Source organism: Protopterus annectens, chromosome 4.part0 (assembly GCF_019279795.1).
Source record: "Protopterus annectens isolate FY-2018-M chromosome 4.part0, PAN1.0, whole genome shotgun sequence".
Lineage (NCBI taxonomy): Eukaryota > Metazoa > Chordata > Ceratodontiformes > Protopteridae > Protopterus > Protopterus annectens.
This window is the reverse complement of record NC_056733.1, coordinates 129,056,619-129,083,458: the sequence shown is the minus strand read 5'-3', so window position 1 is coordinate 129,083,458 and position 26,840 is coordinate 129,056,619. Positions and strand designations below refer to the sequence as shown.

Below are 26,840 nucleotides of genomic sequence, written 5' to 3'. Positions count from 1 at the left end.
GTGTGGCTTTAAACCAAACTATTCATTTGCCTACTTTTTATGCAAATCCCCAAAATAAAGGGGAAAAGATTTTGCACACTTTAGATGTTCACAGGCAGTTGCGATATTATTTGGACAGAACTAAAGGGTTCAGACAATCTCAGCAGTTATTAGTTTCTTTTGCTTTGTGCTCTCAGGGCAAGCCCGTGTCAAAACAAACTATTTCTAAGTGGATTGGATTTTGCATTGCTTTCTGTTATTCCCATCATGGCAAAGAGATTCCAGCTGGGATTAGACCTCATTCCACTAGGGCTACTGCCACTTCAACAGCTTTTTGAGGGGGGTGGCTACTAAGGATATTTTGGAGGCAGCCACTTGGAGTTCAGTGCATACCTTCTCTAGGCATTACCACCTTCCTTTGTACTCTAAATCCAGGGCTGGTTTTGCCACTGCTGTGTTGCAGGGCATTTTGGCAGCTCCTGCTTCATTATAGTTTAGCCATCCTCCCTTACCTCTGCTTTGGGATTCTACCCAAGTGTTAGGACTGCAGCAATGTGAGATGAAGAACATAGTACAGTTTTGTACCTACCATAAATGTAGATGTTCGAAGATCCACATTGCTGCAGTCCAATTTACCCTCCCTCCTTCCCCTCTGTTGTTTGAGGTGGTTGTGTGGGTTGGGTTATCCATCTGAGGTATATTGCATTTTGTATATTGCATTTTGTAGATATTGTATATATTATACATATTTTTGGTGTTAGGCTAGTTGGTTGTTTTGTTGTGGTCTATGGGTTTTGACCTTTCCTTTTAGGGTCTTCTGACATCTGGGGCAAGAAAAGACTGAGGATATGACGTCGGTCATGCGCATTTGTACCCTGACGTTCTGATGTCAGTCAAATGCGCCTTGACCGACGTCAGCCTTATACTCTGATATTCGGGCCGACCGAGGGACAGCGGACTACCCAAGTGTTAGGACTGCAGCAATGTGGATCTTCGAACATCTACATTTATGGTAGGTACAAAACTGTACTTTCTGTAAAGTCAGCTTCCTATCCTAAGACAGCAAGTTATTTATTTTAAACAAAGCAAATTCCATTCAGGATAGCCAAAGTAAATACAGTAAGTTACTAGCTCCATAAACGCTTTTCTTACTCCTTTGTATGGAATGGTGCACTAAACATTTAAGAATGCTTTAAGTAGTGCAACATTCAATCATATTAACCATGCAGGTTACAAACTGGCTCCATAACCACATGCAGCACACTATAGTTATACTTTAAAGCAGATATTTTGTGTAACACTTTACATTGCCCCTAAAACGTGTAAATCAGAGTAAGTTTGCTACAGACCCAGTTGTATGCGTAGACGCCAAGGTAACAAGCCCACAGACAATAAGACAAGTAGATCACAAGGTACAGTACATGTTATCTGGCTGAAAGTACAGTACTATGCACTAGATCACTATCGTATTAGCCGCAATAGGCTTTATACAGAGAAACAAGTTCAGTCAAAATGCTCAGTTAAACAAATAACATACCATGTGGGAGAGAAAGCAGCCGACTGGGTCTAGTAAAACCGGGCATTTGAAAATGGTGGCTCCAGTAGTTGGATATGAAACCTTGCATACGTAGCTATGCAGGGGGAGGAGATAAGATGTAATAGGCTTAGGCAGAGCACAAGGTTTCTTACAGCCTGTAACTGTAAGGTAAATATATTAGGGGATCAGATCTCTTTGTCTTAGTTTTTTTAGTGTAATATAATTTTTAGCGTTTTAGAGGTTAGAAACACTGTCTTTAGGGGGTAATAATCTATATTTTTCTTATTTTTTGGAAGTAAACCAATTTGTTATGGGGACAGACTACTGATCAGCAAAGTAATGATAAAGTAGAGTAAAATAACATCTATTGACCTTAACAATTTGTAGTGGGCTAAATTCAAATTATATTTTCAGTTTGAGGGTCTGCAGGGTAGCATCCTTCAAGTTTAGTGAGCCTTTCAGGATGTTGTTTGAAGGGGAACTACCTCAGCAATTTGTAGTTGGCTAAATTCAAATTATATTTTCAGTTTGAGGTTCTGCGGGGTAGCGTCTTTCGAGTTTAGTGAGCCGTTCAGGATGTTGTTTGAAGGGGAACTACCTTAGCAATTTGTAGTGGGCTAAATTCAAATTATATTTTCAGTCTGAGGTTCTGCAGGATAACGTCCTTCAAGAACTACCATGTGGGACAGAAGGCAGCCGACTGGGTCTAGTAGTCCAATCTAAAACAGTAAAGTGAGACGTGACCAGGCTATATTCATAAAAATAAAGTACTTTTATTAATAGAACATAACTGCTTTTGCAGTACTAAATGACTGCTTCTTCAGACGTGTAAAATCACCACCCAGTAATCCAACTTATATAAGATGCAAGTCACATGTTCAATCCAATATGATTTTAAAGGAAGAGAAAAAGAAAAAAAAATACAATGAAAATAACTGTATAAAATGTAATATACATAGTGAAGTCCATATGATTAAATGCGCATAAAAATACACTGTAAATATAAATAAAATCATATGAAATAACAACCATCCTATCTAAAAAGTGGATGTGCCTTTGGCATGGGTTTAAATAGAACTTTATTGTTTAAACCAGAGCCAAAATCTGCTCTTAGTCTAATTATCCTTCTAGTTTCAAGACATTCATTAGAATTCCGTCTATCACCCCTCCTTTGGCTAACTTACTTTAAATGTACAAATCACCCAAAATAAGAATAACTTTGTAAACAAGTAGACCAGGCTGTATTGCAAACTAAGGTTTTTATTTACAATGACCAGAATTAAGCACTTTTGGCTATGCACAGCATAGCCTTCATCAGAATACATTTCCTTACAAAAACATCTTCCTTTATAGAGTATTAACCAGTCACAATCATAAACCAATTAACTTCCTAATACACAATCACTACACTACTCATTTTCTCATTAAAATTGTATAATATTAATCTATATTCTACCAGTATGTGCATGAAAACAGAAAGTTGTTCATAAATAATGATTAAAAAATTCTGTTGAAGAAAAAAGAAACACAATGGCAATTTAGAACAGCAGCCATGTACCCCCCCCCCCCCCCGGTTTAAATGAAAGCATTTCTATAGTTCCAGTTTTACAGGAGAGGGCAAACAAAATATGAACACATCTAAAACAATAGACAAAACATGAATGTATAATTAAGAATTTTTTAATCATTATTTATGAACAACTTTCTGTTTTCATGCACATAGTGGTAGAATATAGATTAATATTATACAATTTTAATGAGAGAATGAGTAGTGTAGTGATTGTGTATTAGAAAGTTAATTGGTTTATGATTGTGATTGGTTAATACTCTAGGAAGATGTTTTTGTAAGGAAATGTATTCTTATGAAGGCTACGCTGTGCATAGCCAAAAGCGCTTAATTCTGGTCATTGAGAATAAAAACCCTAGTTTGCAATACAGCCTGGTCTACTTGTTTACAAAGTAACTTCTACTTTACCTATAACTACAAATTTGAACCTATGCATAGCAGAGGTTTCCTTCACATGTTTAGAAAGAGCACTATTCATAGAACCATCCCTAATACTGCAAAGGTGTTCCCATATACGATCGTTAAGGAATCTATCCGTCCTACCTACATAAAACTTTTTACATACAATACGGTATGCCAGATATACTATATGTAACACTATTGCAGGTAGCTGAAACATTAAAAATATAATTCCTATCCTGGCCCAGGTGCCTAGATGTTACTAGACCATGCTGTAGCTCTAATTATTGTGATTATATTGATAGCTCTAGACAGTTCTGGCACCTAGACCATGCTGTAGCTGTAATTATTGTGATTATATTGATAGTTCTAGACAGTTCTGGCACCTGGACCAGGATAGGAATTATATTTTTAATGCTTCATCTACCTGCAATCCCATTCTAAGTACTTGTTAGAAGGGAACAGATTTAAGTTCAATGGCAGATGTACCAGAGCTAATACATTTTGTAATTGTAACACCCATGGTGTGGTTTACCTTGCCCTGTGCCAGAGATGTAGTGGGTTCTATGTAGGGAAAAACCAAGAGAAAATTTAAGGAAAGAATATACAAACACGTCCCGGATATTAGGAAAACAAGGCTAACAGTGCTTTAGCAAAACACATTACTAGCAATTCATGACATTTTTTTCCTTTTTTGTGGTTTGGACCAAGTTACACAAAACTCAAGGAGTGGGCCTTGAGAAGATTTATTAGAACCTTGTGAGCTACTGTGGTAACTCAGGTTAAATGCAAGTGTTTCCCCAGGTTGAAACTACTACATTTCTATCATGAGTGTATGAAAGTTAAAATCTTATGTGGTGTAAAGGGAATCCCACACTTTCAACTAGTCTAGTTGTATTTTTTTGTTTATAGCACAATTTTATATTTAACTATGAATCTTAAAGTATGTTTTTTATTGGGTAAAAAGAGGGGTGTGTCCAAATCATGTGATGTATTTTTTGCTATTTAAACGCTGATTGTTTTAATTATTTTTACTCTGAAGAAGTCTTGAAATTAAAGACGAAAGCGTTCCGTTTTACCGCAGTTTTGTTGTCCTATGTATTTCTTCTCCCTACTGGTTTGGTTGTTTTTTTGAGTTTATTCCTAGATGAGAACAAATCTGAAGAACCTGATCTCATGCTCTTGTTAGGAAATGCTTGGTCAGAGCAATAATGAGCCAGTCATCTAGGTATGGAAACACTCAGAATCTCTGCAGGCTCAGGTGAGCTGCATGCATTTGGTGAACACCCTAGGGGCTGTGGTGAGACCAAACAGCAGTGCTCTGAACTGATAGTGAGTGGCTCCCACCCAGAAGTGTAAATACCGTCTGAATTGTCCGTTCATCTTTATGTAATAGTACGCATCATGAAGGTCTGTGCAGTACATCCAGTCATCCTTGCCCAGGAAGAGTGGAATGGACTGAACCATGACTTTCCAAAACTCTGTACATCGAAAAGACGTTTTAGAATGCTGAGATCCAAAACTGGTCTCCAAGTCCCCTGTTTTCTTTGGTACTAAAAAGAATCTTGAGTATGTTCCAGATTCTATTTGGTCTTGTGGGACCTCTTGGATGACTCTTTTTTTTCTAGCAGCTTTTGTATTTCTATTGCTGCTTCTTTCCTCTGACCAGGTGGAACATCTGGAATTTTGTGTACAGCTGGAGCTGTTAGGAAAAAGGGAATTATATAACCTCTGGAAATAATCCTCTGCACCCAAGTATCTCTTGTTAAATCTAGCCAGGCTCTCTGGGGCAGGGATAGCTGACCCCTGAATGCCTCCTGAGGGGCACAATTGGGCCTCCTTTTAGGAGCACTGATAGGGTCTGTCAGAGAAAGAATCTCTGGACCCCTGGTTTTGTGGGCCTTCTCCACTGCATGGACATCATTGTTCATTCAAGTTTCACGCTCTGCCCCTAGGGTAACTATCTTCATGTGTGTCCTGGAAAGGACCCTGGGACTTTCTGAACCACATTTTCTGACCAACCTGTTGATTCCTAAAAAAAGATCTTTGTGGTATCAAAAAAAGAACATCCACAGCAGAGAAGGTCTTTCCAGCTTTTTCCCACATGGAGAGTGTTTCCTTCACTTTTGGCCAAACAACGAACTGCCATCAAAAGACACATTAACAAACTATGACTTGAAAGGCTCCACAAAGTCACAGAAGTGCATCCAGGCATGCATCCTAATGGATATGCCTGAATCCACTGCCCGTGAGGCACTTTCAGCTGCATGCAAGATAAGCCTCAGTGATGAATTTGAAATGGATTGGAGGGTAGCCAAATGAGAGTCCATAGACGATTAAGTTTCAGCAGTAAGGCTTTTTAATGTTCCTTGATCAAGTCCCTTTGTAGCCTAGTAAAATGTGCCCAATAGTTCAGCAATCTAAGAGCAAAGGTCGCTGATGCATAAACACGCTTCTCAAATCTGTCCATCACTCTAGACTCCCTGTTAGGGGAATGAACAGATGAACATTGTTCAGTAAGTTACTTTTTGGTGGCCACCAACACGACCATGGCATCATAACTATTAAATAGGTTCATACATTCATAGGAGGGTATCAGGCTATCTGCCCGAAGGCATTTATAAGCCTAGCCAGAATGTGTTGGCTTTCGACGCCCCCTTAAATTAGTTCCCTGTGCCTCTGTCCAGCAGAGCCACTGAAGTGATCCTTGGGGTAAACTTTGTGTTTCTCATCCACTCGTCAAGGTTTCTCTTGAAGAGTGTTAGCGAGGAGCTCTGCCTAATGTAGACTGGAATCTTGTTCCAAAGCATGGGAAGTCTCTGGGACAGGAATCTGTCCCTCCAGCATGTCCTATTTATTGTTGTGGTGAGGTTTAGATCCCAAGAGCGTGTGGCTCGACAGGATATGGTTTTCTTTAGGTGGAGCATGTCCATCAATTCTGGGTTGGACATGGCTTTGTATGTCAGGCAGAGATCACATCTGAGTAGGCGGTATGCAACCAAGTACAGCTGGAGTTTCTTCAGTCGAGCTGCATTAGGCATCTGTTTGAGGCCAGTGATCCTCTTGGTGAGGTACATCTGTGGTCTTTCCAGCAGGTGCCGGTGCCTTGTAAGGTACATCCCAAATGGGACTCTGTACTCTATGATGGGTCTGATGAGTGATGAGTACAGGGGCACAATGACCTCTTTTGATCTGGATGCAAACCCTTTTGTAATTAGGTGGGCCACATAGAAGGATTTTCTAACCACTTTGGCAATGTGATTATCAAAGGAGAGATTACTATCTACTTGTGTCCTCAGATCCCTTATTATGTCTTCCGTATTTAGGGCATTACCCCCTATGTGGAAGTTTGTGGGTACTTTTGTTTTTTCCAAAGGGGATGACTATGCACTTTTTGGCATTTAGCTTGAGGCCATGATTTTGACACCAGGTATCTGTCTCAGTGAGACCCTTTTGGAGGATGTCTGTGTCAGCCGGAGAGTCAATTATAGCCCCTAGTTTGCAGTCGTCTGAAAACCTGGTCAGCCATAGTCCTCCTGTGCTTGCTTGTACCTCTGAAAAGTATATGCTGAACAGGAGGGATCCTAGGACTGAGCCCTGGGGAATGCCACTTGTAACCAGTTTAGAGTTGGACCTAGCTCCTGCAACTCTCACCATGTGGGTTTTGTCCATGAGCCAGTTGGCAACCCATCTTGTGACATAGGGGTTTATGTTCAGGCTGGTGAGCTTGTCTATAATACCAGAATGGGGAATGGAGTTGAAGGCCTTTGTGAGGTCTAGGTAGGCTGTGTGTACCACCTTTTCTTCGTCTATAGCTTTGGTAACTGTCTCAAAGAAGTCCGCCAGGTTTAGGAGGCATGATCTGCCCTTAACAAAGCCAAACTGGGTAGGGTCCAGTGTTTGGAGGTTCCCAGTGTCTGTGTTAATGAGTTCCATGATGATGTGTTCCATAGCCTTGCAGACCAAGCTAGTCAGTCTTATAGGGTGATAGTTCCCGGGGTCTGTTGTGGCTCTACCTTTGCGGAGTGGAATAACCGTTGCTGTCTGCCACTCTATGGGTACATAGCCTGTGGAGACGCCGAGTTTTAACAGTGTACCAAATTAGCAAATTCCTCACTATGTACAGGTTTTGAGGGCAAAATAATGGGATGCCATGAATTTCTGAGTAGCCCCTTCAATTCCCAGTTCTTTCTAATTTTTATTTACAATTTTAAATTATTAGCTGACATCATCATGCATCACCGGCGTAACCCACAATGTCATCAGCATGCAGGGGCATGCGTGATGACATCAGCTTTGTGAGGCAGTGCCTGATTCATTGCAACAGGTACTGTTACGAGCCCATGGGGGACAGAAGGTTGGTTACTGGATTGTGTACTTGTATTTCTATTTTAGAACTAGAAGAAAATTAGAAGTTATGTACTCACCATAACGTTCCATCTGAGTAGGTGTATTCATTTGTCTGCAACCTGTGGGTTATGGATCCGATATCGGATCCGAACCGGCATAGTTTCCAGCTATGGATCCAAGCTCTCAGCTCCTCCCCTCACCCATAATGCCCTGCTCTACCCTCATGACCTCAGATCGAGTTTGCCAAAGCAACAATACCCTCAAAAGGGTAACCAGTAATATGCAGGAAACTGAAAAGGCCAGGGGGATAGGAGGGCGGGATGGTTGCAGACAAATGAATACACCTACTCAGATGGAACGTTATGGTGAGTACATAACTTCTAAATCTGAAGTAGGATATTCATTTGTCTGCAACCTGTGGGACAGAGTCCCCAGCTACCTGAATCTTGGGCCATCATGGAAGGATATTCCGGAGCACCTGAGCCAAAGGATGCTCTACCCCTGGATGCAAGATCCAACTTATAGTGAGAAATAAATGTATGAGACGAAGCCCATGTAGCTGCTGCACAAATATCATCCAGAGGAATCCTAGCCTTGAAGGCTGCTGAGGTAGATACTGACCGGGTTGAATGGGCATGAACACCCTCCGGTGCGGGCCTTCCTGACGCTTGATAAGCCAATAAAATGCACTGTGAAATCCAGCGGGACAGAGAAACTTTGGAAATTGGCTTGCCCAAATTGAATTTTGCAAAGGAAATAAACAGCTGGTCGGATTGCCTATGACCAGCTGTCCTGTTGAGATAAAATCTTAGTTGCCTGTGAACATCTAGTGAGTGTAGCCTATATTCACCTTTGTTTTCATACTTAGGGAAGAAAACAGGGAGGTTAATAGATTGATTGATGTTTGCTTCAGAAGCGATTTTAGGAAGGAAGGACGGGTTGGTCCTGAGGGAGACACGGTCCGGATAAAAAACCAAGTAAGGAGGTTTAGCTGATAAAGCTTGAAGTTCAGAAACTCTCTTGGCTGATGTAATGGCTACCAAAAAGGCTGTCTTGTAAGACAAGAATTTGAGGTCCACTGTAGCCGCTGGCTCGAAGGGGAGCGGTCAAGGCCTGTAGGACCAGAGAAAGGTCCCAAGGAGGAACTGCTTGCTTAATAGGGGGCCTGAGAAGGAAAGTACCTTTAAGAAAGGTTTTGCACAATTTGGCTGACATAAGAGGATTAGATTCTTGACCAATGTGATAGTGAGAGATTGCCGCCAGTTGAACTTTGACTGTGGAACTGCTGGCACCATCATTAAAGAGAGAGGTTAGAAAATCAAGCACTACGGGGAGAGGAACCGTGAAGGGATCTAGGCCTTGCCGCTCCGCCCACACAGAGAAACGTTTCCATTTGCTTCGGTAAACCTTTCTAGTGGCTGGTTTATGAGCCGCCACCAAAATAGCCTTTACCGGTGAAGAAATACCGGGAGTCCTTATCAAGAGTGGAACTGGAGCAGCCAAGCGGTCAGCTTCAGGTTGTCCAGGTTCGGAGGAGGAATGCAGGATGGATGGGATATCAGATCCAGGATGGGATCTAGAATCCAAGGAGGATTCACCGAGTGAGACCTTAGGAAGGGGAACCAGATCTGTCGAGGCCAGAATGGAGCAATGAGAATCATTCTGCAACCCACCCGAGAGGCTTTCTGAAGAACTTGCAGCATCAGAGGCAAGGGTGGATAGGCATACAGAAGACCGGGTGGCCAAGCATGCACCAGAGCGTCTCTTGGGGTACCTCCTGGAGGAGGTATCAGAGCGAAAAAACTGTCGCACTTGGTGTTTGAGGGAGAGGCAAAAAGATCGCATGAAGGGGTTCCCCACCGTGCGAATATGCGTTCCGCTACTTGACAATTGAGAGACCACTCGTAAGGGGTCAGAATGGTGCGACTGAGCTTGTCCGCTAGGATGTTGGACCGACCCGGAATGTGCGTTGCTATGAGAAAGCGATTGGTGGAGATTGCCCATTCCCAAACTCTCATGGCCTCTCGACAAAGAGGGTAAGACCTTGTTCCCCTTGCTTGTTGATGTACCAGACAACAGACATATTGTCCGACTGAATCGCAATTGTTCCCAAGGGAAGAAAGTCCTGAAGTGCTAGCAACGCTAAGAGCACAGCTCTCATCTCTAGAACATTGATATGCAGTAAGGTCTCTGTATCGTTCCACGTGCCTTGGACTGTCCGGCCCATAAAGTGCCCCCACCCGAGGCGGAGGCGTCCGTGGTCACCGTGGCGAGAGGGGAGAAGCACAAAATGGGCGACCCTCGTGGAGATCCGGGAGTGGAGCCACCACAAGAGGGACCGCTTGCAAGCCTTGCTGATCGCTATGGGATGATACATGGGAAGAGCAAGGTAAGACCACTGTACTAAGAGCGTCCACTGTAGAATGCATATTGAGCCTGGCAAGAGGAAGAAGAGCTATCGGAAGCCATGGACCCTAGAGCCCTCAGGACCAACTCCGCTGGAACAGAACTTGAAAGGAGAATGGCCCGCACCTGGAGCTGCAGATTCAGAATCCTGTCCGCAGTAAGGAAGGCTCGTAAACTCCTTGTGTCTAGTCTGGCCCCTATGAAATCTAAGAGCTGAGTGGGTGCCAGGTTGGACTTTTTTGTATTTATTGTGATGCCCAGAAATGGAGCAAGATGGAGAAAGGAGTCTCAAGGCGAGAGAAGTAGATGCCTTGTTGGGGCGGTAAGGAGCCAGTCGTCCAGGTAGGGAAAGACCTGCACCCCTGAAGCCACAGGTGGGCGCCTACGACTGCTAGTACTTTGGTAAACACCCTGGGGGCTGTGGTGAGACCAAAGGGAAGGACCCGAACTGGTAGTGACTGGCTCCCAGCCGAAGCGGAGAAACCTCCTGGAGCGCCTGTCCATTAGGATGTGGTAGTACGTCCTTGAGATCTATCGAGCACATCCAGTGGCATTCTCCCAGAAGGGGCAGAATAGATTGTAGAGTGACCATTCGGAATTTTTCTTTGGGGACTGCCACATTCAGGAGAGAGAGGTCTAGGATTGGTCTTAGTTCCCCGTCTTTTTGGCACTAACAAGAACCGGGAGTAGAACCCTGATCCGATCTGGTCTGGGGGAACGGGCTGGATGGCTCTTTTCTCTAGCAGATGGCCAATTTCTGCTAAAGCGGCCTCCCTTTGACCGGTGGTACGTCTGGGAGGGACTGCATCTTTGGAAGGTGAAGGAAAGGAATGTGATATCCCTGGATATGATTTGGAGAACCCAGCGGTCCGATGTTATGGACTCCCATGCCGCTAGGTGCCCCGAACGTCCCCGACTGCCTCCAGAGTAGAGCAGTCGGGCAGCCCTCAGGGCTGCGCGGGCCGTTCAGAGAAAGGTTCCCTGGACCCGAAGTTTCTGGGAGCCCCTCTGCCTCTAGGGCGGCGTCCTCCTTGTCCTCCTCTGCCACGGAAGGACTGGTTGTCCGGAGCAGGCTGGGACTGCTGCGACTTCGAACCACATCTTCTTCTGACCCTTTTGGTTCCTAGAATAGGGCCTCTGGGGTGCAGAGAAGCGGATTCCGACGGCAGACAGCGTCTTCCCGTCCTTCTCGCTCTGGGTCAACGTCTCGCGAACGGTCTTGCCAAACAGAGCAGAACCATCAAAGGGGGCGTTCGCAAACGACGCCTTGAAGGGCTCAGAGAAATCGCAGTGGCGGAGCCAGGCCTGACGCCTAGCGACCAGTCCTGTCCCCGCAGCTCTAGCGGCGCCCTCCGTAGCATGGGAGAGTAGCCGCATAGAAGTATTTGTGACTGACCTTAGAGTGGCCATTTTGGTGGAGTGCAGAGCTCTGTCCTCCTCCGAAATGGACTCAGGGGGGGATGCAGCGTACCCTTTTATAAGGTCTCGCTGCATCCGAATTACGTGTGCCAAATAGTTCAGCGCCCTCACCGAAAGGTCGCGAACTGAACATCCGCTTCCCCAAGCGGTCCATCATCCGAGACTCCTTGCTCGGTGGGTGGACTGAGGACTCTCCTGAGCCAGTTCCCTCTTTGTGGCCGCCGCCATCAACATGGCATCTACAGGAGGCCCCTTACTCCAATGGGTCCTGTCAGAAGGCGGGCTAAGGATTTTGTCAGGTCTTTTGGGAATTGGCTCCACGGTGTCCGGTTCCTTCCACGCCCTGGTGGTAATAAGGTCCACCAGGGGTCGGCAGGGGACACCCAAGAGGTAGACGGGCCCGTTTGAATGCCTCCAAGAACACGGACTCGTCCGAGGAAGACTTGGGGCAGACCACCCCCTGATACGGAGCATTTCCATGATGTCTCGAAGGAGACATCCTCGGGGTGACCGTGGGGAGCCTTCCCTTCCTCCAAGTCCGTGTCTTCAGTGAGAGACTCAGGGAGTCTATGTGCCTCCTTTTGCACGTATGCTTGCGAGGAGCCTCCTCTGGGGGGCTGTCAGAAGAGTCCTCAAGCAGCCATTTGCTCCATAGGAGCAACTTGGGGCACAGAAACGGGCTGTCCCAGGGGCCGGATGGTGGAAGCCTGGCCCAGTGCAGAGGGAGCGGGGCGGAGCGAAGCAAGTGCCGGGGTCCGGAGACCCTCAACAGAGCCCTCTCCACTACATCAAAAGCCGAAGGGAGCCGACCTCGACCAAAGGATCCGACAATCGGCTCCCCTCGGATCCGAAGAGTGGATCGGAGCCGGCCGCACTCGGATCCGAAGGACAGTGCGCTCCGACACAGGCGGCGCCGAAGGAGCACTGATCCCCGGATCCGGCTCGGATCCAGGCTCCGAGATCGGGTCCGACGCACTCGAGGCATGGTCGGATCCGGTACCAGTACTATCGGATCCGACCTCCCCGGCTCGAAGCTGCTCGGCTCCAGCTGCTCCGAACCCGGAAGCGGGTCGGAGAAGGAGCGATAGGCTTGAAAAGGGTGTTGAGCTCCCCGGAGGGGAGGCAAGAGCACTCCCATCTGCATCTGGGCCTGGATGAACCTTCGCATCATCCGGTCCAGATCAGCATCGAAAGGCTATGGGTAGATCTCGACGAGGCTACCGAGGTAGGCCTGGAATGCCTCCTCGATAGCCTCGCGAGATCGGGTCTCCTCCTCCTCAGGACCCGTGAGAAGCACACAGGTGACCGGAGCCGAGAAGGAGGAGACCGCTCAACAAGGAAGCCGGGAGAAGCCAGCTTGGCGGGGCCGAAACAGAGGTCTCGGCCCGCCGCTTGTGGTGCTTCTCCCTCCGGTCCTTCTTAAGCATCCCTCTCCTGTCCTGAAGCGGGAGTTTGAGTCCCAGGAGCAGGAGGGTGCTACAGGGGAAACAGCTGCAGCCGCAGGAGTCCCCGAAGGAGCGGGGGTCGGAGCCGAGTCCGGCGGTAAAAGACCCGCCAGGACCAGCTTGGACCTCCGCTCCCTCAGTGCCCTGGGGTTGAACCCTGCACAAATGGAACAGCCAGATGTGAGGTGCTCAACCCCAAGACACTTAACACACCGAGTGTGGCCATCAGCCGGTGAGAGCTTATGGCCACACTCGGAGCATTTAGAAAAGAATGACTTAGGCTGGTCAGCCATAGTCAAAACTTCCCCAAAAGTTACAGAAGTAACTTAACAAAAACTAAAACAAGCACACAGGCCTCACACACACTCTACGTACCAGCGAGGGGAGGGAATAAAAATACTACTGTAAATTAAAATTAAACTAAAAACAGTCAATACACAAAGGGAACCTACAACTTTCACACAAAAAGTTTAAAGAAAGCAAAAATTTTCTATTTTTAACAAGAAAAATACCACTTAGCTGAGAGCTAAAGACACCACATCCAGTTACCAGCGCGGCAAACAAGATCTGAGGTCATGAGGGTAGAGCAGGGCATTATGGGTGAGGGGAGGAGCTGAGAGCTTGGATCCATAGCTGGAAACTATGCCGGTTCGGATCCGATATCGGATCCATAACCCACAGGTTGCAGACAAATGAATATCCTACTTCAGATACATAATTTGCAGTGTTGTATTACACATGAGGTATTTGTGGATTAATCCTGTGTTACCTAATGGAAAATCTGAGAAGAAAAACATACTACTGAAGTACTGATTAGGAAGAGGTGAGTAAAATGCTGAGTGGCTAAGTCAAATTTAAAATGTGTATCACCCCCAACCCAACCCGTATTGAAAGCTGAGTTAAAGTGGAACAGCATACTGCCCATGTTGGTGGTGCGAACTGAAGGGTGCAAGCTTAGATTTGTATGAGTGTAATTGTAGCTGATAGTAGTGGACAGAGGTGAAATATTAGTTCAGTTTACTTAAGGTTTCACTAATGTCATTCAAGTCTGAACATGGGCCACTTATGCAGTGTTCTAGGTTGAAGTAGATTCTGTCAGTTTGTTTGCAATCTGGTGTTTTATACATGGAGAATGATCCCTTGCTTTGCTCCTTAGTTTAGAGGAAAAAAAATCACTTCAGAATTTCCTATCAGTTTTCTCCAAGTTAATATGAATAGTGTTTAAAAGTGTTACTAACTCAGGACTCATTTCCCTCATTACTTTTTGTGTTGTAATTAATTCTTGAGGTAAACTTGAGAGTACAAACAGTTCAACACTTCTTTTTTTAGTGCGTGGAGAGACTATGCTTCCCAGAAATCTTTTTAATATGCCTTGAAACCACCTGACTCTCTTGGTTCAATCATGTTAGTCATTACTGCTGATGGCGCTGCAGAATTTTTAACAAGGAATGGACAGAGTCGGCTGGAACAATTGAGCTTCAAGTAACAGGTACCAGAGTTGAGCTGTCAGTGGCAGCGGTGAGGAGCTGGGTTGATTTAAATGAATAGTGGCAGTTTCAGGAGTTTGCGGCAGGGGTTAACAGAAATGCAGAAAAGCGAAACACGGGCTAGTGCTGGTAGCCTGCAAGACTGCTCTGCGTGTGGTTTCCTGCTTGCTATCCTGCATTTGTACAGCAGATAGCCCAGAGAAGACTGCAGTGTAAATTGTGGTTAGCTTACTCACTCAGACTGAGAATAAATAGGTATTTAGGAACAGGGTTGTCTTTCTGGATGCAAACTTGTTCTACTGCTGATCGGAGAAATAGTGAACTCCCAAGAAAGTTTGCACAGGTGATCTGATGTATTCCCCAATCAGCAAAAACCTTTAATGATGACTTCTTTTGGATGCAGTCAACCGCCTGAATCTTGGGGATGCCAGTGTGTTTTCTTCAAAATGGTGCTCTCTCCCTTCGAGTTCAAATTCAAAACTAACTGGAGAGGTGGGGATAAAGGCCCAAAATCAGGGGCAATTTTTTAAAATAATATTCTATTTCATTTTAAAAATCGATAGAGCAACAGAGTTTTCTGAGCTGTAAGAAGCATGAAACTTGTAATATCTGCCATTGTGTCATAGCTCTCAACCTTCCATCGTCAAAATGTGGAACACGTACTAGTGACTCCAACTAGGAGGCTCACAGCATGATTATTAACAGTTTCTGCATAATTAGTTATTTGATTAAGCATGATTCCGTATTATTTACCATGGATATCTCTTAAAATTGCTAATTAATTAATGATAGTACCTTCCAGTGCATACTTCTCAAGCTCAAAAAGCAAGAAATCTGGACAAAGTCAAAAATAATGGTGGGCCAAAGGCCCAAAAATAGGGAAAGATGTTAAATATTGTTCCTGTAAACTCAGATAGTTGCTAGAATAACGAGTTTTGCATTATTATGTATTTTCTGAGGGATATGAAGTCTGAAATTCAAATGTCTGCCATTATTTATTATTTAGTGACTTCAATCTTCATGTTGGTATCCCACAATTCTATCGGAGTGGGCAGGGTTACATGATTATGTATGCAAATTTTATGTTAACCATCGTCTTGATTTTTGGCCAGTTGTACCTATTTTTCATGGGCCTTTGTCCAGATTTTTGATGTTTTCAGGTTGAGAGGTATGCACGTCATCCACTGGAACCCCCTTACTCCAGAATTCCTTCCTAACAGGTGGAGACAGAATTATTCAGGATTTGGTCAACTGAGTCAGGTTCCCACCATGCCTGCTTAAAGACCAAGTCAATGAGCTCATGAGCAGGTGGAGTAAACCAAGTGGTAGATGGACCAGCTCCAAAGGCTTCCAGAAATACTGACTCCTCCAATGAAGAGTTGCTGAAGGACCAACCACCTCTCTGTTTAAGGATCTCAACAATATCTCCAAATGATACATCTTCCAAAGATGATTGTGGGGACCCTTCTCCCTCATTGAAATCAATATCGTCAGTGACTAAATCTTGTGGAAAATCTAAGTGCCTCCTCTTGCACTTCCTCTTCTGAGGAACTTCCTCAATGGGATGCTCCTTTGAAATATAGGAAGAGATTGAGAGACCCTGCTAGATGGTCCGAATGCCTTGAGCTGGCTGTCTCTGTGGAGTAGAATGATGCGGCTCTAAGTGCAGAGACATCTGAAAAATGAATGGGAGATCAGAGGGGGTTGGATCTGTCTGTCCTGTCTGAACAGAAAACACTCCCCTCACTACCTTGAAGGTGGTTTTCTCTGGAGAGAAGAAAGACATCAGCTCCAAGAAGATGGGCTTCTGGACCACTGCCTTCCTCCACTCCAACAGCAACCTCCCCGAGGTGCAGGTCAGAGCCAGGCTATCCAAAGCCAAGGCTCAGAAGGGTAGAGACAGCTCTGAAAACTTTGGAGTTGACGCCAATGCCTCAGATCCGACAATGCAGCTTTGGTTCCAAGAGTCATCTGGATCTGAAGAAGTTGGAGCCGGTGCACTCAGAGTGGTCTTCAAATCCAAAGATAATAATATGTTCGGATCTGAGCCAGATGAACCCAGAAGGTTCGGATCCAGGGACTCTGAAACAACTAGAATCAGGGAAGGAGTAGGCAATGAAGGTGTCACAGATGGAGGGACTCCTTAACTTGATGGGGTAGGAACCGGGAGAACACCCATCTGTATCTGCACCAAGAGGAATTACCTCATCATTCTGTCCACATCTTCCTCAGTTAGAATTCTGGAAGAATGAGTTGAAGCAAGGAATGGTGACCTGGAATGATGTCTCTCAAGAAAGGGAGAAGGAACTCTTAAAGGCACAGGATCCAAACTAAGAGAATATTTTGTCCTCGGCAAGGTCTTCATATTCAAAGAAATTGGATCTGAAGATTTTCTCATCAGATCCGATGGGGATTGGATTTGAGTGACTTTCGAAGAAGTTGATGGTCAGGAAGACTTAGAGAAAGTCTCTTTAGTCTTATACCTGGGGGAGTGAGACCTAGCAAGAGCCTCTCTGAATGAAGAAGGGAGTGATCTTTTTAAGATGAGTTTATTTCTCCTGTCTGCTAAGGCCTTTGGGTTAAAGTTTTTAAAACAGAGGAATCCTCCTGTAAGTGCTGAAGGTCTAAACAATAAACACAAAAAGTGTGGGCACAAGAAAGAGGTAATTTATGCCCACACTTCTGACACTTTTTGAAGCTGGCAGGCCCCTTATCAGACATGATGACCTACAGAACAGAAAATGAAAGTGTGACAAAAGGAGATACTATTATCCCAGCTAGCTGTAATTTTGTAAGTAATTATAATCATTTGTGAATATCAACTTGATTTATATAGAAGTGTGACAAAGGGAGATACAGCCAGCACAGCTGTCCTGTAAATGTTTATGTCATTTGTGAATGTCAACATGCTTCATGTAAGTTGCTTGTGTCACAAATGTAGTACAGCTGTATGTCATTATCAAACTAGGTTTGTACAGACGTGTGTGTTGAAAAAAAGAAGTTATGTCTTACCATAACGTTCCATCTGTATTGTTGATCCTCGTTCAGTCAATACGCATGGGTATCAATTCCGAGCTCGGAACCGAGATGGCCATTTTCCAAGCTCACGTCAGCTTTAAACACTCGAGCTAAACTCTTACCCACAACCCCCCTCTCCCTGTTACCTCAGATTGAGTTTGCAAGTTAAAGAAGGTAGAGGCTACCTCTGGTCAAATAACCTAAGAACTGGATGGTGAGATCCACTAGAAACCACAGGAGGGGGAAGGAGGGAGGGTCGTAATGACTGAACGAGGATCAACAATACAGATGGAACGTTATGGTAAGACATAACTTCTTTATCTGATATTGTTAATCCTTGTTCATTCCTTACGCATGGGACAGAGTCCCCAGCTAGCTCTACTCCTGGGAGGCTCTCATGGAAGGACATTCTTGAGCACCATAGAACCAAAAGATGCTCTTCCCCTGGAGGCAAAATCCAATTTGTAATAATTGATGAAGGTATGAGGCGTAGCCCAAGTTGCAGCTACACAGATGTCATGTAAAGAAGCTCTGGCATGGAAGGCAGCAGAAGTTGCCACCGACCTTGTTGAATGAGCTTTCATGGTAGTAGGCAACGAGATATTACGTTGTGTGTAAATAAAGGTCACACAGTCCTTCAACCATCTAGCTAATGTGACCTTAGCAACAGCCGATCCTAATCTAGATCCAGAAAAGGCCAAAAATAACTGGTCAGATTTATGAAAGGGTTTAGTCCTGTTTAAGTAAAAACGGATTTGCCTGTGTATATCTAGGGTATGTAGGCAATACTCTCCTCTGTTTGAATGGTTGGGAAAGAAAACTGGCAATTCAGTGGCTTGATTAATGGACATTTCAGAGATCACTTTAGGCAGAAATGATGGATTAGTTCTCAGAGACACTCTATCTCTATGAAAAATCAAGTATGGACTCTTGATACATAAAGCTTGAAGTTCAGAAATACATCTGGCAAAAGTAATAACGACCAAAAACTTTTAGTTATGTACTTACCATAACTTTAGATGTTTAGGATCCATCTCGTCTACATTCTGTACTGATGGGCTCGGAGCCGATCCCTCGGCTCCGACTCGGCACGCTATGCTATAGAGCGAGGCCTCTTATTGGCTGAGCTATTTCTTATCCCAGGATGCACCACCACTAATCCCCCAGATCTTGTTTGTCCGCATTCATGCACACATACACAACTTGTTTATATAACATTGTTAGATGTTTCAAGATGAAACAACAGGATTCGGACCTTCTGATATCCTCTGATCTCCAAGGCAGGGGGAAGGAGGGTGGGTTATTGAATGTAGAGATGGATCCCAAACATCTAAAGTTATGGTAAGTACATAACTAAAAGATGTTATGTGATCCTATCTCGCCTACATTCTGTACTGATGGGACAGCGTCCTAGCACCTAAATCCTGGGTGGCTCATTGGAAAACACTCCTGAGCACTGTGGAACCAAATGAAGCTCGTCCTCTAGATGCCACATCCAATTTGTAGTGGGAAATGAAGGTGTGCGGGGAAGACCATGTAGCCACAGCACAAATGTCACTAATGGCAAGCTTAGAATGAAATGCTATCGAAGTAGCCATAGCCCTTGTAGAATGAGCTTTGACAGAGGTGGTAAGCTCTTTGTTAGAATAAGAATAAGCTTGAGTAATACAGTCCCTGATCCATTTGGCAATAGTAACCTTTGTGACAGCTTTGCCCAATTTATTGTCTGCAAAGGATACAAACAACTGATCTGTTTTCCTTGTTTGTTTGGTCCTATCTAAATAAAAACGCAACTGCCTGTGGACATCTAATGTGTGGAATATGAATTCCGCTTTGTTAGAAAATTTCGGAAAGAAGACTGGAAGTTCTAATGATTGTTGTAGGCAGAAACTGGAACAAACTTTAGGGACAAAGGAAGGATTTGGCCTGAGAGATACACTGTCTTTGTGAAAAACCAAGTACGGAGGTTTCACAGACAAAGCCTGAAGCTCTGAAACCCTTCTGGCAGAAGTAATCGCCACCAGAAAAGCAGTCTTCCACGATAGAAATTTTAGATCACATGTCGCTGCCGGTTCGAAGGGGAAGGAAGTTAAGGCGCGTAACACCACATCGAGATCCCATGGAGAAGCAGGATGAGAAATTGGAGGTCTTAAAAGCGCAGCACCTTTCAAGAAGGTCTTACACAATCTGTTGCTCATTAAAGGTGGGTTTATAGATTCGTGAAAATTGGAAATAGCTGCCAATTGAACCTTGATGGTAGAGACTGAAGAGCCTTGATTGAAAAGAGAAGTTAAAAATTTTAGTACCTCTGATACGGGAATAGTGATGGGATCCAGGCCCCGGAGTTGAGCCCAAATAGAAAATCTTTTCCATTTGCTAGAATACAATTTCTTTGTAGCAGACTTGTGGGCCGAAGATAAGATGTGTACAACTTCTGGATCCAATGTATGACTCCTGACTATAGTCGGAAGAGGAGGAGCCAAGCCGTCAATTTTAAGGTGTGAAGGGACTGGTGGAATAGTCCCGACTGATGAACCAAAAGGTCTGGGATCTGATCCAGGAACCATGGACCTTCCAGAGCATACTTCCGAAGATAGGGGAACCATACTTGACGAGGCCAGTAAGGAGCAACTAAGATCATTTTGCTCACCAAGGTAGATGCCTTTTGGATCATCCTGGGAAGGAGAGGAACTGGAGGGAAGGCATAAAGCAAGCCGGTGGGCCAAGGACGGGCTAGTGCGTCCATGGGGCTCTTCCCCGGAGCCGGGGTGAGGGAGAAGAACTTTTTGCACTTTTGCATTTAGAGGAGTCGCGAAGAGGTCGCAACACGGAACTCCCCATTTGCTGAAAATCTGATTTGCAACCGTGATGTTCAGAGACCATTCGTGAGGAGAGAGTATGGTTCTGCTCAGTCTGTCGGCTATCACATTGGACTTGCCTGGGATATGAGTAGCCACTAGGAAGCGTTTGGTCGACACTGCCCATTCCCAAACCCTCATGGCCTCTCTGCAAAGAGGATAGGATCTGGTCCCTCCCTGTTTGTTCAAGTACCAGATAACTGACATGTTGTCTGAGTGAACGGCAATCACGCCCTGAGGGAGGTAATCGTGAAGGGCTTGAAGGGACAGAAGCACCGCCCTCATTTCCAAGATGTTGATATGAAGTAGGGTCTCTTTTGGGTGCCATTTGCCTTGGACTGACCTGCCCAGGGAATGCCCCCCCCACCCCATCTGGGAGGCGTCCGTGGTCAAAGTGGCCGCAGGAGGAGGTGGAGCAAAGGGTCGTCCCTGATCCAAATTGGAGGGCACTAGCCACCAGCGAAGGTCCCGTTTGCAGGTTTCTGTGATCCATATGAGGTGACTGAGAGGGAGTTCCTGAAAGGACCACTGAGCTGAAAGAAGCCACTGGAGAATTCTCATGTGCAACCTTGCAAGGGGAACTAGAAGAACCGTGGCGGACATGGATCCCAATAGTTGCAGGACCATTCTGGCTGGGGCTTTGGATCTGGGAAGTAAGGCTCGAACTTGAGACTGTATGGTTTGTATTCTGTCTGTAGGTAGATAGACCCGCATTCGGTTTGAGTCTATCTCTACCCCTATGAATCGTATGCGTTGAGATGGCAGCAACACAGACTTTGGCCAATTGAAGGTGATTCCAAGGGAATTGCCCAGTGATATAGTGGCTTGTAGGCTCCGCAATAGTAGATGCTTGGAGGTGGCAGTTAGGAGCCAGTCGTCTAGATACGGAAACACCTGGAATCCTAGACCTCTCAGGTGAGCAGTCACGACCGCCAAACACTTGGTGAACACCCTGGGGGCTGTGGTGAGACCAAAGGGCAGCGCACGGATCTGAAAATGACTGCCTCCTAGGCTGAAGAGCAGATGTCTCCTGGACGCTTGATGTACCATGATATGGTAATAAGCGTCCTTGAGATCTATGGAGCACATCCAAACACCTTTCTCCAGCAATGGGAGAATGGTTTGTAGGGTGACCATTCGGAACTTGGACTTTCTGACTGAACAGTTTAGAATACTGATGTCCAAAATGGGTCTCAAGTCCCCGGTCTTTTTTGGCACCAAAAAGAATCTTGAGTAAGTCCCAAATCCGATCTGGTCTGCGGGGACCGGTTGGATGACTCCTTTTTGCAGCAGCTTTGAAACTTCTGAGGCTGCAGTTTCCCGTTGACTGGGTGGCGGGTCCGGGATTTTTTTGGACTGAGGTGGAGAGTGAGAGAAAGGGATGGTGTAACCTCCGGCGATAATTCGAAGCAACTATCGGTCCTGAGTGATACCTTCCCAGGCTTCTAGGTGCTTCGAAAAACGACCCCCGACTGGCTCCGGAGCTGCACAGTCGGACAATCCCTCAGGGACTGTGAAAGGCTGAAGAGCTACGGAAGGACTCGCGGTCTCCAGTGTTGCGAGGGCCTCTGCCGCCTCTGGGACGGCGTCTTCCGGAAGAATTTCCCCCTCCCCTGCCTCTGGAAGGGGGATCATCCTGCTGAGAGGGGTAAGACTTCTGAGATCTACGGAACCACATTTTCCCTCCTCTTTTAGCCTTGGAGTAAGGCCGAAAGGGAGTGGAAAATCGTGCCCCTACGGCAGTCAAAGTCTTACCCTCCTGCTCGCAGCGGGTGAGTGTGTCCTTTACCTTGGGTCCAAACAGGGAGGACCCATCAAAGGGGGCTTCGGCAAAGGAAGACTTAAAGGCCTCCGCGAAATGACACAGGCGGAGCCAGGCTTGTCTCCATAGAGCAATGCCTGTACCCGCGCTCTACCGCCTTGGCCGCATAAGAAATGAGCCTCATGGACGAGTTTGAAATGGGACAGTGTAGCCAGCTGAGAGCCAACCGTCTGGGCCAGCTCCTCAGGCAGGTTACCCAAGAGGGTATCGGAAAGTTCTTTAATCAGATCCCTCTGAAATCTGGTAAAGTCGTAAGGTAGTTCAAGGACCTTAATGTAAAGGCCGCTGAACTTAGGGTGCGCTTACCGTACCGATCCATGCTCCTAGACTCCTTATTAGGAGGATGGACGGACGTCGAAGCCTCTGCTACATCTTGCTGGGTAGCAGATGCCACCACCAAAGCATCTACAGCCACACCTTTAGTTAGGAACTCTTTTTCAGGGGGTGCTGAGAGGAACTTATTAGGATGAGCAGGCACCGGTTCCACAGAGTCTGGGTGTTCCCCGCCCTTCGACAGATCAAATCCAAGAGCTCGTCAAAGGGCGGAGACACCCAGGAGGCGGAGGGCTGAGCCCCGAAGGCCTTAAGGAACACCGGCTCATCAGCAGAAGGGGGTTTGGGTTGCCAGCCGCCTCGTTGTTTAAGGGCTTCCAGGATGTCTGCAAAGGAGACATCATCTGAGGACGACTTAGGGGACCCTTCTGCATCATCGAGATCAGTGTCTGATGTAAGAGACTCATCAGGGGAGTCAACGTGCTTCCTCTTGCACGATCTTTTCCTGGGGGGTTCCTCCGAAGAAGCTTCAGAAGGACCTCCAGGAGGGGGGGAAACCCCAGTGGGGGTAACCTCAGGCCCCGGGGCTCCGCTGTCTAAGGACAGGGGGACTGCCAAAGACCCAGTCTCGGTATGCAGGGAAGAAGCTGGGGAGACCGTGGAGGTAGCCAAAGATGATTTGGATAACGCACTCCTCATAGCCCTGAAGGCGGGACCACCAGAATCCTGGGAGGATCCCACCACCGTGGCCACGACGGTAGACGGCACTCCCGCAGCCGACGCACCGACAGGAAGGCTTGGGACCGAAAACATCAGTCCCGAAGCATCCCCCCGGGGCCGACAGAAAAAGTCCGCGTACCGAACTCCGACTCAAGAGCCGGAGTTGGAGTAAGGGTCGGGCCCGACCCTAAAACCTCCACTGGTTCCACCAGCACCGGCTCCAACAGTGCCGAGGCTGTTGGAGGAGGAACCATAGTAGCAGGGTGGACCATCGGCTCTGAAGCCGAATGGGCTGGAGCCGAAACTAACGTTTGGAACACCGGAGACTGGAAGAGTCTTAGGAGCACCCTGTCGATGTCCGAATCAGACATCTTGGAGGATCTAGATGATACTGATCGGGTCCGAACCGATTTCTCCATCGGCTCCATAGGACTAGGGGACCGGCTCCGAATGGATTCTATTATTATCGGTTCCGAGGGAGATCTCAAGGCAATTTCCCTCGGTGCCGATGAGGACTTCGGCCGGGGAAGAGTCTGAGCGGCAACCCTCATCGGCTCCAATATCAGTGGAGCCGATGAAGGTGACCCGCCTCGATGCCCCAGCCCTCGGCTCCGAAACCAGAGGGGTCGAGACTGGAGGCATCGAGGCAGACCGTTCTGCCCTCGGCTCCGAAGTCCGTGGAGCCGATGGAGAAGCCTGCCTAGGTTTTTTGGCAGTCGGTTCCGACAGACTGGTCGGAGCCGACGCTTTTTTCTTTTTTGAAGGAGAGGGAGAAGAAGATAAAGCCTCCTCGAAGGATGGCTTAATCAACCCTTTAAGGATTAATTTGTTTTTCCTCTCCTGGAGGACCCTTGATGAGAAGGCGTGACACACGCTACATGACTCTTGTAGGTGCTTGGCCTAAACAATAAGCGACGAGGAGTGGTCGTCCGTTATGGACATCTTATAACCACACCTCGCGCACTTTTTAAACCCGGAGGGTCTATGTTCCTTAGACATTTTGACTACCTAGGGAAACAGATTAATCACAGAAAACTAAGAAAATAGAAGTTATGTTCTTACCATAACGTTCCATGTTAGTTGTCTTCTTCTCGCCTTCTTCTTGCTGGATGGGTTTGGAGCCGACCTCGGCTCCGACTCGGCCACTCTAAAAGCTCGAGAGTTGGTTCCACCGGCTCGAGGCTCCCCTTATATCCCACAATGCTAGGCGAGAGTTACCTCAGATCTCGTTTGTAAGCTAACCCCAGCTTATAATAGTAACAGAATAACTCTAACAGAGTCCACCTCTAACAACAGGAAGAAAGAAGGGTGACCTACATCCTGATCTAGGAAATATGCACAACAGCATATGCCTAAGAAAGAGGTGGTAGAAAGAGAGGTCACAATCACAACTCCTCTAGGTCTGTCCAGGCCAGGGAAGGAGGGTGGGGCGAAGAAGAAGGCGAGAAGAAGACAACTAACATGGAACGTTATGGTAAGAACATAACTTCTATATGTTAAGTTGTCTATCTCGCCTTCATTCTTGCTGGATGGGACCGCGTCCTAGCACTTTGTCCCGGTGGCCTAACGGAACAGACTCCTGAGAACAGTGGAACCAAAGTTAGCTCTATGCCTAGAAGCTAAGTCCAACTTATAATGAGAAATGAAAGTGTGAGGAGTAGCCCAAGTAGCAGCTGCACAAATGGTGTCAATAGGCAGTCTGTCTTGGAAGGCTAAAGAAGTAGCCAAAGCTCTGGTGGAATGGGCCTTAGGTTTATTAGGCAGTTTTGGTGTCTAATTTCATATACAAGGGAAATCAAAGATGTTAGCCATCTGGATAATGATACCTTTGAAACTGAAAGTCCCTTTCTGCTTTCCGCATAGGAGACAAACAGCTGATCAGATTTTCTGAATTGTTTTGTTCTATCCAAGTAGTACCTCAATTGATGATGAACATCCAGGCAGTGTAATTTTGTTCAGACCTATTGGAATATTCTGGACAAAAGACAGGGAGGTCAATGCTTTGATTTAGATTTGACGTCGAGACCACCTTAGGCAAAAAGGACGGGTTAGTTCGTAAGGATACTCTGTCCTTATGAAACAATAGATAAGGAGGTCGACAGCTGAGTGCTTGAAGCTCTGAAACTCTTCTAGCTGAAGTAATAGCCACCAGAAAGAGAGTCTTCCATGATAGTAGTTTTAAAGAACAGGATGCTGCAGGTTCGAAAGGTGGTAGAATCAAAGAAGTAAGAACTAAATTTAGGTCCCAAGGAGAAGGAGGATTTCTTATAGGAGGTCTGAGCAGAAAAACTCCTTTTAAAAATGCTTTGCAAAGCTTGTGGGACATTAAGGCAGATTCAGAAATACCCACATGAAAGTTAGAAATAGCTGCCAATTGAACTTTAAGAGTAGAGGGAGATGAACCTGCATGGAAGAGTTCAGCTAGAAAATCAAGGACTATTTGGATGGAAGCAGTGAAAGGATCTATGTCCCTTCCTTGAGCCCAATATGTGAAGCGTTTCCACTTACTCAAATAAATCTTCCGAGTGGAAGATTTATGGGAAGCTATCAATATATCTCGAACAGAGTGAGATAATTGAGGAAGCCTGGCTAAGGTTGGAACTGGAGGAACCAAGCAGTGAGGTTCAGAGAGGGAGGGAGCGATGTAACTGACCCGACTGATGGATCAAAAGATCTGGAACTAGGTCCAGATGCCACGGTCGCTCAATAGAAATTGATGTAGAAAGGGGAACCACACCTGTCGAGGCCAGTAAGGAGCAATGAGGATCATTGACGCCTTCTGAGCGATAGCTTTCTGTATCACTTGAGAGATTAGTGGGAAGGGAGGAAATGCATACAGAAGTCCCGGGGCCAAACTTGGACTAGAGCGTCTCTGCTGGGTTGGCCTGGTAAAGGGAATAGAGTGAAATATTCTCTGCACTTGCTGTTTTGGGGAGTAGCAAAGATCGCAGCAAGGCTGACCCCACTTGAGAAAAATTTCTCTCACAACAGAGTCTTTCAGAGACCACTCGTGAGGCATGAGGATAGCTCTGCTCAACTTGTCCGCAATTTGATTGGACTTCCGGGATGTGCGTTGCTATCAGAAACCGCTGAGAAGAAATCGCCCATTGCCACACTCTGAGTGCTTCTCGACACAGGGGGTATGATCTGGTTCCGCCTTGTTTGTTGATGTACCACACTACAGACATATTGTCTGTCTGGATTGCAATCGTTCCCAAGGGAAGAGAGTCTTGAAGGGCTTGCAACGCTAAAAGCACTGCTCTCATCTCCAGAACATTTATGTGCAAGTGGCATTTGTCTGGTTGCCATGTGCCCTGGACCGTCCTGCCCTGATAATGCCCCCCCCACCCGATCAGGGAGGCATCCGTTGTCAGAGTAGCAACCGGAGGGGGTGGAACAAAGGGTCTTCCCAGCAAGAGCTGAGGGGAAGATATCCACCACATGAGATGATTTTTGCACGCTTGCGTGATCATAATGGTGTGAGACATTGGAAGTTGCTGGTATGACCATTGAGAAAAGAGCATCCATTGAAGGATCCGCATGTGGAATCTGGCTAATGG

At 46.2% G+C, this 26,840-nt stretch overlaps 1 protein-coding gene across 1 annotated transcript in view; it reads right to left on the bottom strand.

Moving 5' to 3' along the window:
• The window catches only part of LOC122800226 (dynein axonemal heavy chain 17-like), a 17,083,451-nt gene that overhangs the window by 10,902,728 nt on the left and 6,153,883 nt on the right, over positions 1-26,840 (bottom strand). The gene's annotated exons all lie outside the window — the stretch shown is intronic.